Source organism: Musca domestica, unplaced genomic scaffold, assembly GCF_030504385.1.
Source record: "Musca domestica strain aabys unplaced genomic scaffold, Musca_domestica.polishedcontigs.V.1.1 1, whole genome shotgun sequence".
Classification (NCBI taxonomy): domain Eukaryota; kingdom Metazoa; phylum Arthropoda; class Insecta; order Diptera; family Muscidae; genus Musca; species Musca domestica.
Window position 1 is genome coordinate 7,817,411 of NW_026712114.1, and position 15,893 is coordinate 7,833,303.

The window sequence follows — 15,893 nt, forward strand, 5'->3', positions numbered from 1 at the left end:
AACAAAAAATTCCACGTCTTCGTATAAACCCAAAAATCATACCTCCCGATATTCGGTATTTTGAAAATATTATTTTTATACCCTCCACCATACTATGGAGGATATATTAACTTTGTCATTCCGTTTGTAACTCCTCGAAATACTCATGTCAGACCCAACAAAGTATATATATTCTTGATCAGCGTAAAATTCTAAGTCGATTTAGCGATGTCCGTCTGTCTGTCTGTCTGCTGTCCGTTTGTCTGTCCGTCTTTCTGTTGTAATCACGCTATCTTACGAATGAATTGAGATAGATGGCTAACATTTTGCACACATGTTTATTTTTCCAGTAGGCAGGTTAAGTTCGTAAATGGGCCGTGTAGGTCCACGTTTTCATATAGCCCCCATATAACGGTACCTCCCGATATTCGGTATTTTGATGATTTTAGCGACATTATCTACGGGAATTGTTTCAAATTTGGTATTTGAAGTTCAAAATGGATACTACACCCTAAGACGGTAAATTGTCTGTGCAGGTCCACGCCTTCGTATAGACCCCATATAACGGTACCTCCCGATATTCGGTATTTTGATGATTTTAGCGACATTATTCACGGGAATTGTTTCAAATTTGGTATTTGAAGTTCAAAATGGATACTACACTCTAAGACAGAAAATTGTCTGTGCAGGTCCACGTCTTCATATAGCCCCCATATAACGGTACCTCCCCATATTCTGTATTTTGATGATTTTAGCTACATTATTTACCGGAATTGTTTCAAAATTGGTATTTGAAGTTCGTTATGGGAACTACAGTCTGTGACAGAAAATTGTCTGTGCGGGTCCAGGTCTTCGTATAGGCTCCATATATCAGTACCTCCCTATATTCGGTATTTTGACGATTTTAGATACAATACCCACCGAAATTGTTTGAGATGTGGTATTTGAAGTTCGTAATGGATGCTACAGCCTGTGACAGAAAATTGTCTATGCTGGTCCAGGTCTTCGCACAGCTCCAATTTAACGGCACCTCCTTATAATATCGTATATAAGGATAAGGATTTGATGATTTTAGCTACATTATTCACCGTTTATATGAAGTTTCGAATTTGAATATGTTAATGGCTTATGACAAACAATGCCTATGTATGTCCGTATGTCGTATAGACCCCAATATAACGGCTATATTCGGTATTTTTAAAATTTTAACAGAATTTTTTAAGGATTTTATTTTTTAAAAATGTCCAAATTCGTTGCAAATGGTTTAGGGTATTAAAAGTTCGGCTAGGCCGAACTTACTGCTTTTTAACTTGTTTTTATTTTGGGGAATTGTTTCAAATTTCATACTTAAAGTTCGTAGTGGGTACTACAGCCTGTGACAAAAATTGCGTATGCAGGTCCACGTCTTCATGTAACCCCTACATAACGATTTCTTCCGATATTCCTAATTTTGATGATATTAGTGACATTGTTCACCGTAATGGTTGTAAATTATGTGTTTGAAGTTCGGAATCAGCAGTACGGCCAATGGCAACAAATTACTTGTGCAGGTCCTCGTCTTCGCCTCCTGCATTACGATTTTTACGGTACTTTTCCACGAAATTGTTTTTAACATTTTTCAAGATCTTTTCAAATGGTGGAGGGTATTAAAAGTCCGGCCCGGTCAGAATTACGGTTTTTTTATATCCTCAGCCATATGGCTAGAGAGAGTACATATAATTTGATATGGCCAAACGTGCTTCATCTAGGTCTCGTTGGAACAAATCCGTTTCAGGACATTTGGAGCCGATCTATCGCTGTCCGCCCGTCCGTCTGTCTGTCTCTCTGACTGGTGCGCCGATAACACTCTAAAGGAATATTATTATCAAACATTATTATCAAACTCAAATCTGAATATTTGCCATCAACACAAGATCTGTTGTAAAGATGGTAGAGATCGGACCATTTCTTCTGGTACCTCCCCCACATATAGTTCAATATTTTGAAAAAAACGCTCAAAGAAAGCGAAATAAACATCCAAGCATCTCTCTTCAAATTTCAATGTGGTTCAAATCTGGGACGTCGCAACATTTATCTCATATTTATTTAGGTCCAATACGAAATGAACAATATTGACGTATTCCTTTGGAACCTACTCCATAGAGGCTCAAAAATTTGAATATTCATAACACAATTCAAAATATATTTAAATAATCGAATATTGGCTAAGGGTATACATCTGTCGGCAAAACCGACTGATGCTTTTTAACCGGTTACTGGTTCCATTTAATCTTGTTTTTATTTTCGGATAGCTTTTTGTTAAACAGGCCGAAGAATGGAGTCAACAAATGCATCACAATTTGTATCCCAATACTCATGCCGATGTTATGATATCACCAATTTTAACCGAAACTTCATCAGAGGCTCGAGTTATTGAGCCTGAACGACGTAATTGTTTATTTTGGGTAAGACTTGCTATAGAGATGCATTTAACAATAACAAATAAAATTTTCTTGCAGAATGAAAAATCAACGAAATATAGCCGGCTGGAGGGATTTCCTTACAATAAATTGAATTGTCTTACCCATTGCCAACATCGACATGTTGTCAACTACTGCAACTGCTCGATGACTTTATATTTTCCGGAAATTCGTAAAAAACGTAACAATTTACTTTAGTAGATAGTTTTCTAATTTGGAGTATTTTTTTTAGGTGAATACAATATCGAAGAATGTAGAGTTGCCGATTTGGATTGTCTATATCAAAATAGAGGTTTGATATACATATATTTATTTGTGTTTTAATTTTATAAAACTATGTCACAAAATGAGTTGTTTTTTTTTTTATAGATAATTTCAATTATTTGAAGGCGCCACGCCAGGATGAATACATGAATGAAGGTGGGCGGGGTATGGTATGCGATTGCATAGATAACTGCAAGACGTTGTTATTTCTGGTGAATGTCAATACACAACCTATTCACAGGTATTTGGAAATTATTTGCGACATTTCATACATCAAACAATTTTTCATTTGTCTACATTTTGTATAGAACACCACTTTCATTCTCCTTTAAAGTAAACTCCGTTTACTCCATTTTCAGCTTACCAACGAATGTCAACGGCCCGCTCATCTATGTTCACATCTATTATAATCGCAAAAGTCTAACAAAATATTCGGCACGTTTGCGTTACTCATATCTCAATCTGGCAGCATATATTGGCGGGGTATTTGGCCTATTTTGGGGTGCATCCATGTTGAGTTTGGCCGAAATATGTTATGCTATTGTGAGATTGCTTCTCGGATTGACGTGGCGAAGCTTGAAGAGATTTCATCGTTCACGTCGTATCACTACAAAATTTAGGGTTGTTAAAGAATAATGTGTTTGTGTTTTGAATGTTTTCTTAATAAAATACCAATATGTTGATTTGTTAAACCCTTCAACATAGGATGGGGGGTATTTTATCTCTTTCATTTCGTTTGCAACGCTTCGAACTATATTCGTCAGAAATTCCATGACATATATGTACATTCGGGATCAGAATTAAATTAAAGGCGATCAAACGACGCACAGAGGGGAGAAATAACAAAAAAAAAAAAAAAAAAAAAAAAAACGTGTTAAAAGGTAGCAGTCGGTTTTGCCGGTTTTTAGAAAATCTTAAAATGTGCGTGAGGTCGACCGAAGTATTCCATTTTCATACTTCATTTAATACAAAAGCTTGAACCCTATGCGGGGGTGGTACCAAAAAAAAATGGTCATCAATCTGGTGATCAATCTTTATAACAGATCTTGTGGTGATGGAAATATTCAGATGTATCAAGTCTGAATAGAAACGGATGTTAATTTCGAGTTTTATGCATATTCCAAGTTTTGAGTCTTTGTGGGGGAGGTAACAAAAGGAGTGGACCGATATCTCCCATCTTTACAGCATATGAATCTTGAAATAATGTTGTAGATGTAATGGGGTGTGTGAAATATAAAGAGAACCTGATGCTTATTTCGGGTTTTATAAACGTTTTGATTATTCAAAACGTTGACGCTGTGTGGGGGAAGTACCACAAGGAATTGTCCGATCTCAATCATCTTTATAACAGATCCTGTGTTGATAGAAATATTGAGATGTGCAAAGTCTGAATGGAAACGGATGTTAATTTCGCGTTTTAAGAGCTTCACGGATATTCACAATTTTTACCCCTTGAGGTGGAAGTAACAGAAGAAGTGGCCGATATGGTCTATTTTAACACCAGATCTTGGGTTAATATAAATAGTTGAATGTGTGACATTTGAAGGCAATCGGGCTCTTACTTCACATTTTATAAGAGTTATAATTATTCAAAATTTTAAGCCTTTGTGGGGGAGGTACTTGATGAAGTGGAACGATATTGTTCATTTTTGCACCTGACTAGCACTAACGCAAATATTAATACTTGCAAAGTTGGAGCAAGATCGGGTTATTGTTTCTCTTTCTGTGCCGAAAATATTTTTTTCAGTTTCGTTGTGGGGGGAGGGGTGGGGTTGTGTACCACAATTAGAGGACCGATATATTCCATTTTATCGCCGGACCTTGGTTGATGAAAATATTGTGATATGTGTAATATGAAGACAATCGGAAATTTACATCACATTTTATAAAAGTTATAATTATTCAAAAAAAATGATCCTTTGTGGGGGAGGTACTTGATGGAGTGGACCTATATTGTTCATTTTCGCACCTGACCTAGCACAACTTTAAATATTAGGATTTGCAAATTTGGAACAACATCGGATTATTCTTTCTGTGCGGTAAATTACTTTATTATTAAATTATTTATTTTGTGGGGGAGGTACCAGAGGGAGTGGACCGATATTGCCTATCTCCGAACTCGATCTAAGTTTGACAATAATATTACGGTGTACCAAGTTTGGATCTAATCGGATACTCCCTTCGAGATACCGTGCGCACTAGCTGACAGACAGATATCGCTAGATCGATTCCAAATGTCCTGAAACGGATTTGGTCCAAAGAATCCTATGACTGAGGGTATAAAAACTGTTGAAAAAGTCGATGAAATCACCAAAATAATATTATTTGGAGGTATAAGAAATAAAAGGGTAAAAAAATAATGAGTCTATTGCAGCAGTCTTTTGTCACAGAAGACAGAATCAAATTTATATAAGAATATAAATTCTTTATTGGATCCTACATGAGTATTTCAAGGTGTTACAAACGGAATGACAAAGTAAATATACTCTCCATAGTATGGTGGTATGGTTTGCAGTAAAGTATCTATAGATGACCCTCATGATATTGGTACATAAAATTGAACTACTTAAAAAATTATTTGAAATGTCAAGCTTAGTTCTCTAAGTTTTGACTAGTAGGGTTTAAAAATAATAGGTTTATTTCAAATTTAACAGCAGATGATATTAGGTCCTACTTATAAAAGATCTTCACGGATCTGGAACCAAAACTTCCCAAAAACACACTTATTTCAAAAATAAGATTTCAGTTTATAATTTTCAGTGTTTCCGGTTTTTGCGTCAACGAAATTGGCATCAATATTAAGGATTTTCAAGCATTAAAAATAATCGAAGTTTAATGTGTCATGGTCACGTAAACGTCATAGTTGTAGAGCGACTGAAAAACAGGATTTTTGTCCATTTCAAGCCCTAAATATTATGCGATTATTTCCAAAATCAATAGGTCCAAAAGTCTCCCGTAACAAGAAAAACAAAGTTTTGCCATCGAGAAGCTGAGGTGTCTCCGAACCCAAGAATCCCGAACAAGAATAAACAGAATTTTTCGAGAGTTCTCCGAGCAAAAGGGTTAAAACAAATAAAAGAATTTCCAATACCCTCCACCATTTGGAACGAATTTGGCAATTTTCAAAACAAAAAATCCTTTAAAAATTCTGTTAAAATCTTAAAAATACCTAATGTAGCCGTTATATTAGGGTCTATAAGACGACGTGGACCTGCATAGACAATTTTTGTCATAAGCCATAACAATATTCAAATGCGAAACTTAAAAAAATCGGTGAATAATGCAGCTAAAATCCTCAAAATACTGAATATCTGGAGGCACCATTATATCGGAGCTGTTCGAAGACTTTACTCATTACGAACTTCAAATATGAAATTTTAAATAATTCCGGTAAATTATGTCGCTTAAATCACGAAAATGCCGAATAGCGGGAGGTACCGTTATATGGGAGCAATTCAAAGACTTGGACTTGCATACAAAAATTTTTGTCATAGGTTGTAGTACCCATTACGAACTTCAAATACGAAATTTTAAATAATTCCGGTAAATAACGTCGTTAAAATCATGAAAATACCGCATTTCGGAAATTACCGTTATATGGGGGCTATACGAACGAACTTAACCTGCCTACTGGTAAACTATGCATGTATGCAACATTTTAGCCTTCTATCTCAATTCGTTCGAAAGATAGCGTGATTACAACAGACAGACGGACATCGCTAGATCGTCTTAGAATTTTACGCTGATACAGAATATATACTGTTTGTAGGGTCTATTATGAATATTTCGAGGAGTTACAAACGGAATGACAAAGTTAATATATGGAGGGTGAAGGGTATAAAAAAAAGTAACAGATACACGCGTATTCTATTTTTAGCTCTATATGCATAGTTTTCTTAAATTATTCAAAAAAATGTATCGCATAGTTTAATGAGTGTATAAATCATTTAAGGGTTATATACATTTGCTATGTCTACATATACAATAAAACATGCAAACTGCTCCCGGTATATATGTAAATATGCATATATATCGCGCAAAAAATATGACCGATACTTTCTTTTTTCGTATTATTCCTTTTCAATATTTCCTTAAAATTTTACTTGAATTTTCTCAGAACTTTTCACAAATATACACACATAAAAGACAATTTATAAAATAAAAGAAAGTAGTAATTTACTTACCCTTGAATATTCTATGCCTATAATAATTGTATTGTATTTTCTTTGACGCCAAGGATGTAACTTGATTCGATTTTTTTTTTCTTTTTTTTTGTATTTCTAATTTCGCCAGAAGTAAAAGTGATAGCATATTCCTGGTGGAAAATAGTATGTGTATTTTTAGCAAAGAATCTATAAACTTATGAATGAAATGTACGTTCATTCATTCCATCATTTTTCACCTACGTCCCAAAACTTTAGGAAAGAAAGAAAAGACGCAAAATGCCTAAACTAGTGTACACGTGTTGCTATATTAATTACATATTTCCGTATGTGTATCTAAAATATTTTCACTAACTCGTTGTTTATTATTCGCTTGCAATTCAAATGCCGCACAGTTGCGTTACAGACTTCGGAAGGCTAACAACCATCATGATCTATCCAAACGAATTTGCTCATTACAAAAATACAAATTTTGAGCACAAAAATGGATTACAAGTTTTTCCACAAGAAACTACTGCAAATGTGAAAATTGTGTCCAACAAATGGTGTCCATTTTGCAGAGAATGCATACATGGCCTTCAATATATTCGAAACCCTGAGTCACGCAGATGTGTTCGTTTTATTTGGTTCTTAATCATCTTGATAGCTTGCCTCGGATGTATTTGTTTATATATTCGCGTCGCACATTTGACCGAAGAACAGCCATTGGTTACCGTGGTGGAGACTGCCCATTTGCCTATCTATAAAATTGAATTCCCTGCAGTGGCAGTGTGTCCTTACAACCACGTCAACTGGATTCGCTATCGGGCGGCAGAAGAAAAATATCTGCCACACGACCCCTCGAAGGAGATACGTGAAGCATTCTACGATGTATTGGTGGCCATGGAAAATGTTACGTTTACTCACCTCTCACCATTGGAAAGGCTAATGAAACGCAGTTCCCTGCCACCTGTAGTGCGGAATATTTCGTTGCATGACTTGTCCCAGTCCATGGCATATCGTTGTAACGAAATATTTGTTTGGTGCATCTTCGATGGCACCGAATATGATTGCTGCAAGTTGTTCATAAGGGAGCGCACCGATCAAGGCATTTGCCTGGTTTTCAATTCTCTCATCACAAAGGAGTCGAGAATGAAGAAGGTAAGAGAGTGGTAATGAAATTTGTAATGTTTCGGGAAAGTTAAATATTAACCAACCCTCTTTAAAGACTTATAAAGGTTTCAATGATTCTATTTAAAACATTCGCCTTCTAATGAAGGTGTAACGGCCCACGTTTTGGCATAGTCTGTGTATAAGACAACAACTGTATTTTGGGAATTTCGAAAGTTTGGAACGCGGTGTTAGGTTTCACAATGAGTAAAGAGCCCACGATTTGTATAGCCCCCATTTTTATATACCTTACAATTTCAGGTAGTTTTGAGCTGATTTTAGGTATTTTGAGACAACATTACAATTTCGAAACAGAATACTCGAATTGAGATCAAATGGCATGAATTGAATCTTGCATTACATTTGAGATATGCGTTAATTTTTTAATCGGTCACCAGCTTGGGCGAATAGAGATGTATTTCAATTTGTTCCAATTTGGGTAAATTTTGATAATTTTTATATATTCCAGTCATTTGAAATGTCAGTTTATCGAGCACCTCGATAGCGGTAGGTCCAAGCGCCGTATGAAATCCCTCTTCCTCGATTTTGTAGCGGATCCACACGAAATCTCAATGGTAATATTGAGATTTACCAATATTCCTAAACCATGTAACCTGAAAAATGAGCGGTGTTCGACCAGTTATTTAACCCAGGCAAGGATATAAGTACATTTAATTCATGCAACCCGATTTCCCTTTTGTCGCAAATGACAAACTACAACTATTATTCGGACAGCCGCATAGACTCAAACGGCAGGTCGACCCAGTAGATAGTTCGTCCTCATGATACCAGTGGGCCATTCGCATGACGCAGATTCTTCGCTTTTCACAACCATTTCGATGGGTCTCCGCAACCGGCAAAAAGTGCGATGTTTAAAGAAAATGTTCTGATATTACCTAGAAATTTACCATTTCGAAGGAGACCAGACCCCATTGTTTCGTCTGTGTGACATGGTGAAAATTTTACTCTTTTGATAGTTACAGGAAAAATTCAGTAGATTATAAACTCAAAATAAAGGGCACGTGTATCGCCGTTTCAAAAGCTTATATCGCAAAGCAACCAATATAAAAAGAACAACCTCCTATCTCTTACAGTTTTTTTTTTTTAAATTTTAGCATTGGAAGTATGTCCGAAACTCTTTCAAAAATTACCTCAACATCAAATTTCAGAATATCAGCTATATTATTTCCCCCATTACCTAATTTAGTACCATTTCGTACAATTTTAGTACACATATCCAAAGCCAGTTCCATCTCTCAACCATAGGCACCAACAGTGGCATCCATATCAAATTTCGGAACTACAGTTCACACAAATTAAGTAACATTAAACACGCATAAATCTAAACCGGTCTACATTTCTCCATCCTAGCCATCAAAATTAGTACTATTTAGTACACATTTCCAAAACCTCCTCCATATATCAATCCCAGATACCAAAAGAGTCCTCAATATTAAATTGGGTATTACTTAATACTTTTCGAACAATTATTGTATACATTTCCAAATCCCCCTCCATATCTCAATACTAAATATCAATAAAAATCTCAATATCAAAATTTGAGATCCATTCACCCAATACAAAATTCAGTACAATTTAGTACGTTTCTTATATAGGGCACATTTCCAGAACCACCTCCATATATTAACCACAGACATCAACAAATCTATCAAATTTCTACTCCATTCCTTCCTCCAAACCAAATTTATTTCTATTTAGTAAATTTCGTACAATTATAGTACACATCTCCCAAACCACCTCCATATCTCAATTCCGGATACCAATAGAGACCTCAATATCAAATTTGAGGATTCCAGGCCTACCCCTTCACACAATACCAAATTTATTGGTACTTTTTTTCGAGCAAAAGTAGGACTAGTTTTCAAACCACCGCCAAATCTCAAACACAAACACTATCAGTAATCTAAAAATTAATTTCATCTTTATCCCTTCACCCAATACTAAATATGGTGCCATTTAGTACTCTTCGTACAAATACAGTACACATTTCCGAAACCACATCTATGTCTCCAGGCTACACCCTAATATAAAATTTCAGATTTCACTTGTAGTACACATTTTCAAAAATACCTCTTTACCACACCAACCAACAAAAGCGGACCTAATACAAAATTTCAAAATTCTAGCTTTATCCACTTTTCCTAAACCAAACTGCACCAAATTTAGTACCACACTTGAAACACATTTCCAAAACCACTTTCAAATATAACACTTACTTTCTAACATCGATTCTCCTATCAGTTTTTTTCCGTTTACATAATACCAAATGGTACATTTTGAGTTAAGTTTAGTACCATTTTCGAACATATCGTATTTCCAAAACCCTTAAGAAAATCTATCCTGCACTATACAAGTGACTTTCATTCCAGAATTTGAGCTCATTCCATTCTAGCTTCAGCGGAGAGTCACTGATATTACGATTTATAAAAACTCTTTCTAAATGGCATCATATTTTAGGCTTTTGCACAAATCTATGCATTTTTGACGAATTGCTTTGCGCAAATATTTCATAATTTCAAGGGAGTATTTATATACCCTCCACCTTGGAAAGGAGGGTATATTAACTTTGTCATTCCGTTTCTAATATCCCTAAATATTCGTCATAGACTTCATAAAGTATATATATTCAGAATCAGCATGTCTGTTTAAATGACAATACAGTCCACATTATTTGACGTAGAGCAGAACAATGTGTATCGTATCTTGGTATTGCAAATGAGTTATATCGGTCCACGTTTTGATATAGTCCCCATATAGCGTTACCTTTCGATATTCGGTATTTTGATGATTTTTGCCATATTTTTCTGCGGATTTGTCTAAAAATTAGTCTTTGTAAGTCTTAATTTGTCTAAAAATTTGTATTTGTCGGTTGTAATGGGTTCTAGCGCCGGTGGCGAAAAATTGCATGTATAGGTCTACGTTTTGATATAGCCCCCATATAACGGTACCTCCCGATATTCGGTATTTTGAGATTTTTGCCACATTTTTGCGGGGATTTGTATAAAAATTGGTATTTGTGGGTCATAATGGGTTCTAGCCCGATGGCAGAACATTGAATATTTAGTTCCACGTTTTTTCTATAGCGCACATATGACGGTATTTTGATAATCCTAGTCAAATTTACCCAGATAATTGTTGCAAATTTGGTAGTTTAGAAGATCTGATAGATAACAATCCTTGAAGTATAAAATTGTACATAGAGGTTCTCCTTTTGGGATGGTCCAATATAACGGCCTCATTCATTTTATGGTTTAACTGCATTGACCAAACGGCCTTACTGGTGTATGAAGTTTAAAGTAAAAAAACGCTTGAATTCACATACTTTAATATAAAAATGTTTCCTTTACACTAAAGTGGAGGGTATTAAAAGATTGGTCTGGCTGAACTTAATGTTTTTTATACCCTACAACACTATGTGTTGGGGGTATTATAAGTTTTATTGGGTTTTATTGATTTCCCACATAGGAAAGTATATATGGATCTTCCTATCCCGCCGAGCTGAGTCGATCTAGCTATGTATGTTCGTCCGTCCGTCTGTCCGTCTGTCCATGTTAATTTGTAATCACTCTACAGGTCGCAATTATGGTCCGATCCTCACGAAATTGAAAATGGAGGTGGGGTTATGGTCAGAATAGAACCCTATTGCTTTTGGAGATGATCGCATAATATTTAGGGGTTGAAATGGACCAAAAACCGAAAAATTTCCTGATTTTGCAGTTGCTCTACAGGTCGCAATTATAGACCAATCAAAGCGGAAGTTTTGATGGTCATCGGGTAATATTTAGTGGGTGAAATAGATCATTACATTTGTGTTAAATAAAATTCAAATTTTTCATTAAACCGCGAATATTTTTAATCCCGGCGAAATCACAAATTGACGAACAGGTCAATTCTGACCGTTACGTCGATGCCGATAGTAAGTATATCGGATATATATAGCGAAATATATGCAATGTATATATACAAAGGAAGGGGATGTTAGTTAGAATGCTTATATCTCAAGAATGGCTGCAGCGATTTTGACAAATTTTGTCAATTCAGAATGCCCTCTTGGCATAAAAGAATAAAATCTAAAAAAAATCGCACAAAAAGATGTCAATAATGACGTTAATATAGATTTTTTGGTATTTTGTGACATATTTTCATTTTTTCATATTTCTTATCGCATGCGATTTTTTCAATTTGACTTAAAAAATTTGAGGTGTATATTTTGTAATATTTTTTCACATTACAACACCGGTTGGGGCTGTTATATACAGATTGCAATTATTATCAAATCCTCACGAAAATTTTCACAAGGGTATGGCTCAGAAGGGATAGGCCTATTGGTTTTAAAGATGTCCGCAATATATTTGGAGGTTGAAATGGACTAACAACAAAAAATGTTCCTGATTTTGCAGCCGTTATAAAGGTCACAAATAGAAACCAAAGGACACGAAATCTCGCATGAAATTAGAGCTTAGGACAGCGAGTAGAATGGACCACTACTTTTGTGTGAAAAATACCAGCATTACAGCAACTAACTGCACGACGGACTGCTTAAATATTGGGCAGATGTCCCTGGTCAGGTCAGTGCTCCGTGACATAATTTCAAAAGCGAAATCTTCAAAAATCGATCTGCATATAAGGGGGCTCCTAACATATGGTAGTGTTGTAGGGTATCACATGGTCGGCCCCGCACGACTATAACCTTTGCTTACTTGTTTTACTTGTTTTTCATGACGCAGTGCAAAAAAACTGTGAGCAGAATTTTAACATATGTCCGAACTTGGCATACGTTTTTCGGTTTTCGCCCTCCTGAACGTGTCCATTATTATCATTGGGCTTTGGTTGAAATATCATTCTCATACATCCATAATTCATCACGAATTATATTATCCATAATACCCTGTAACAATCTGTGGGGTATAAAAACTACTACCATCTGTGACAGAAAATTACCTATATATGTCCACGTCTTCGTGTAGCCCCCATAGAATGGCACCTCCCAATATTCGGTATTTTAAGGTTTTAAGCGATGTGATTCACTGGAACTTTTTAAAATTTCGTAATAGATGTTCCTAATGGGTACTGCCTCAGTGGTAGAAAATTGCCTAGTCAGGACCACGTCTTCGTAGGCGCCAATATAAGGGTAACTATATATATTCGATATTTTTGTGACTTCATCAGTATTTTGTCAAGTTTTTTTTTTTTTTTTTTGAAAATTTGCAAATTCCTTCCAAATGACGGAGGGTATAAAAAGTTCGGCCAGACGGAATTTACTGCTTGTTGTATTATTTTGACATTTTTCAATTGCTTTAATAAATATATGTTTAAATATTCTTCTTTAGTTAAAAGATGCCTACTACCCTTGGAGAGTACGTTACGCAGGCGAAGAATCCGGTTTATCCTTTATCCTAAGATATAATGAGAGTTATGTTCGGCCTAACAGTTATACGACATTTAAAGCTAGGGTAAGTCAAACATTTTAGGGGAAATTTAAGAAAGGATGAAGAAAAAAAAAAAAACAATTTCCGTATAGCTCATGATAAAAGAAGCCGAAGAATGGAGTCAACCATTGCATCATATTTTCTATGCCAATACACATGCCGATGTTATGATAACACCAATTCTAACCGAGACTGCTTCGGAGGCGAGACTCATCGATGCAGAGAAACGCAACTGTTTATTTTGGGTAAGATTAACATTACGATTACGATTTTGATAACCTGAAATATAATTGCAAATTTTGTATCATTTATAGAATGAAAGATCAAGCAAATATGGTCGGATTCATGGTTTGCCTTACAACAAGTTAAATTGTCTGGCCCACTGTCAGCATAAATTTATAATGAAACATTGTAATTGTTCGATGACATTGTTCTTTCCCAAAATGCGTAAGTAAGCTAGGCATTAAGAAATAAGACTTCTTTGGAAATTTAACCATTTGCGTAGACTACTTGGCTACCAAAACTATCAATTACATTTTGATTTAAAGAAAAAAAAATCAAATATATTTCCAGGTGAATACAGACATGAGGAATGTAAAGTTGCGGACTTGGCTTGTCTGTACCGGCATAGAGGTGGGTTTGCATAACTAGATACAAATACATATATACAAATTGTTTAATGACTTCCGTTAAAAATATATTTTTTTGACTTTGCAGATGTCTTCAATTATTTGAAGGGTCGCCATCAGGACCAATATATAAATGATACACGAAGAGGCATGGAATGCGATTGTATTGATAACTGCATGTCCTTGGTTTATTTGGCAGCTGTTAACATACAGCCCATACACAAGTAAATAATTTGAATAAATTAAAAGTAATTATAAATTTAATAAATTTTATTTTTAGCTATGAAGCAAATGCCACAATTCCCGAGATCTATTTTCACGTCTACTATAATCGCAATACCCTAACAAAATATGTTGCGCATTTGGAGTATACATATCTCGATATGGTGGGATATATGGGTGGAGTATTGGGACTTTTCTTGGGCGGATCGATTCTGAGTGTTGTCGAAATTCCCTATGCTGTAATAAGAATTTTCGTATATTTTATAGTAGAAAAATGGAATGCCTTTCGAAGGGCCAAGAAAGTTCGTATCAGTAACAGAGTTGATGTTATAAAGGAATAGAATGCTATAGATTAAGGTATATGAGTACTTAATAAAACAAAAATAAAATATAAAAAATACCGGATAGAAAGAAATTCTGCAATTTATTTGAAGAACTTTAACCTAGGGGCCCAATATATTTTCTTCATGAAAGAACGAAAAGTTGAAGATAGATTTTTGAAATAAATAACAAGTAAAAAAGCTATCAGTTTGGCCGGGCCAAATTTTAAATGTCCTCCGCCATTTGGAGCGAATTTGACAGTAAAAAAATAAATAAATAATTAAAATCCGTTAAAAAATCTGTTTAAATCTTAAAAACACCGAATGAAGCGGTTATATTAGGGTCTATAGGGCGACGTCAGCATGCATAGGCAACTTTGTAAGTCATTATATTCAAAAATCTTTGAATAATGTCGATAAATTCATCACAATACCGAATATCGTTATATGAAGGCTATACCTAAATGTGGACCTGCATAGACAATTTTCTGTCTTAGGCTGTAGTATCCATTACTAACTTCAAATACCGAATTCGAAACAATTATGATGAATAATGTCGATACATTCATCAAAATACCAAATATCGAGAGGTACCGCTATATGAGGGCTACACGAAAACGTGGACCTGTACAGACAATTTTCTGCCTTAGGCTGTAGAATCCATTACGACCTTCAAATAACAAATTTGAAACAATTCCGGTGAATAATGTCGCTGAAATCATCAACATACCGAATATCGGGAGGTACCGTTATATGAGGGCTATACGAAGACGTGGACCTGCACAGACAATTTTCTGTCTTAGACTGTAGTATCCATTACGAAATTCATATACCAAATTTGAAACAATTCCGGTGAAAACTGTCAATAAAATCATCAAAATACCGAATATCGGGAGGTACCGAAAACGTGGACCTGCACAGACAATTGTCTGCCTTGGGCTGTAGAATCCATTACGAACTTCAAATAACAAATTTGAAACAATTCCGGTGATTAATGTCGCTGAAATCATCAACATACGGAGTATCGGGAGGTACCGTTTTATGAGGGCTATACGAAGACGTGGATCTGCACAGATAATTTTCTGTCTTAGGCTGTAGTATCTATTACGACCTTCAAAAACAAAATTTGAAACAATTCCGGTGAATAATGTCGCCAAAATCATCAAAATACCGAATATCGGCATAGAATTTTATGCTGATCGAGAATATATATACTTTGTGGGGTCTAAAATGTATTTTTCGGATATTATAGCGAAAA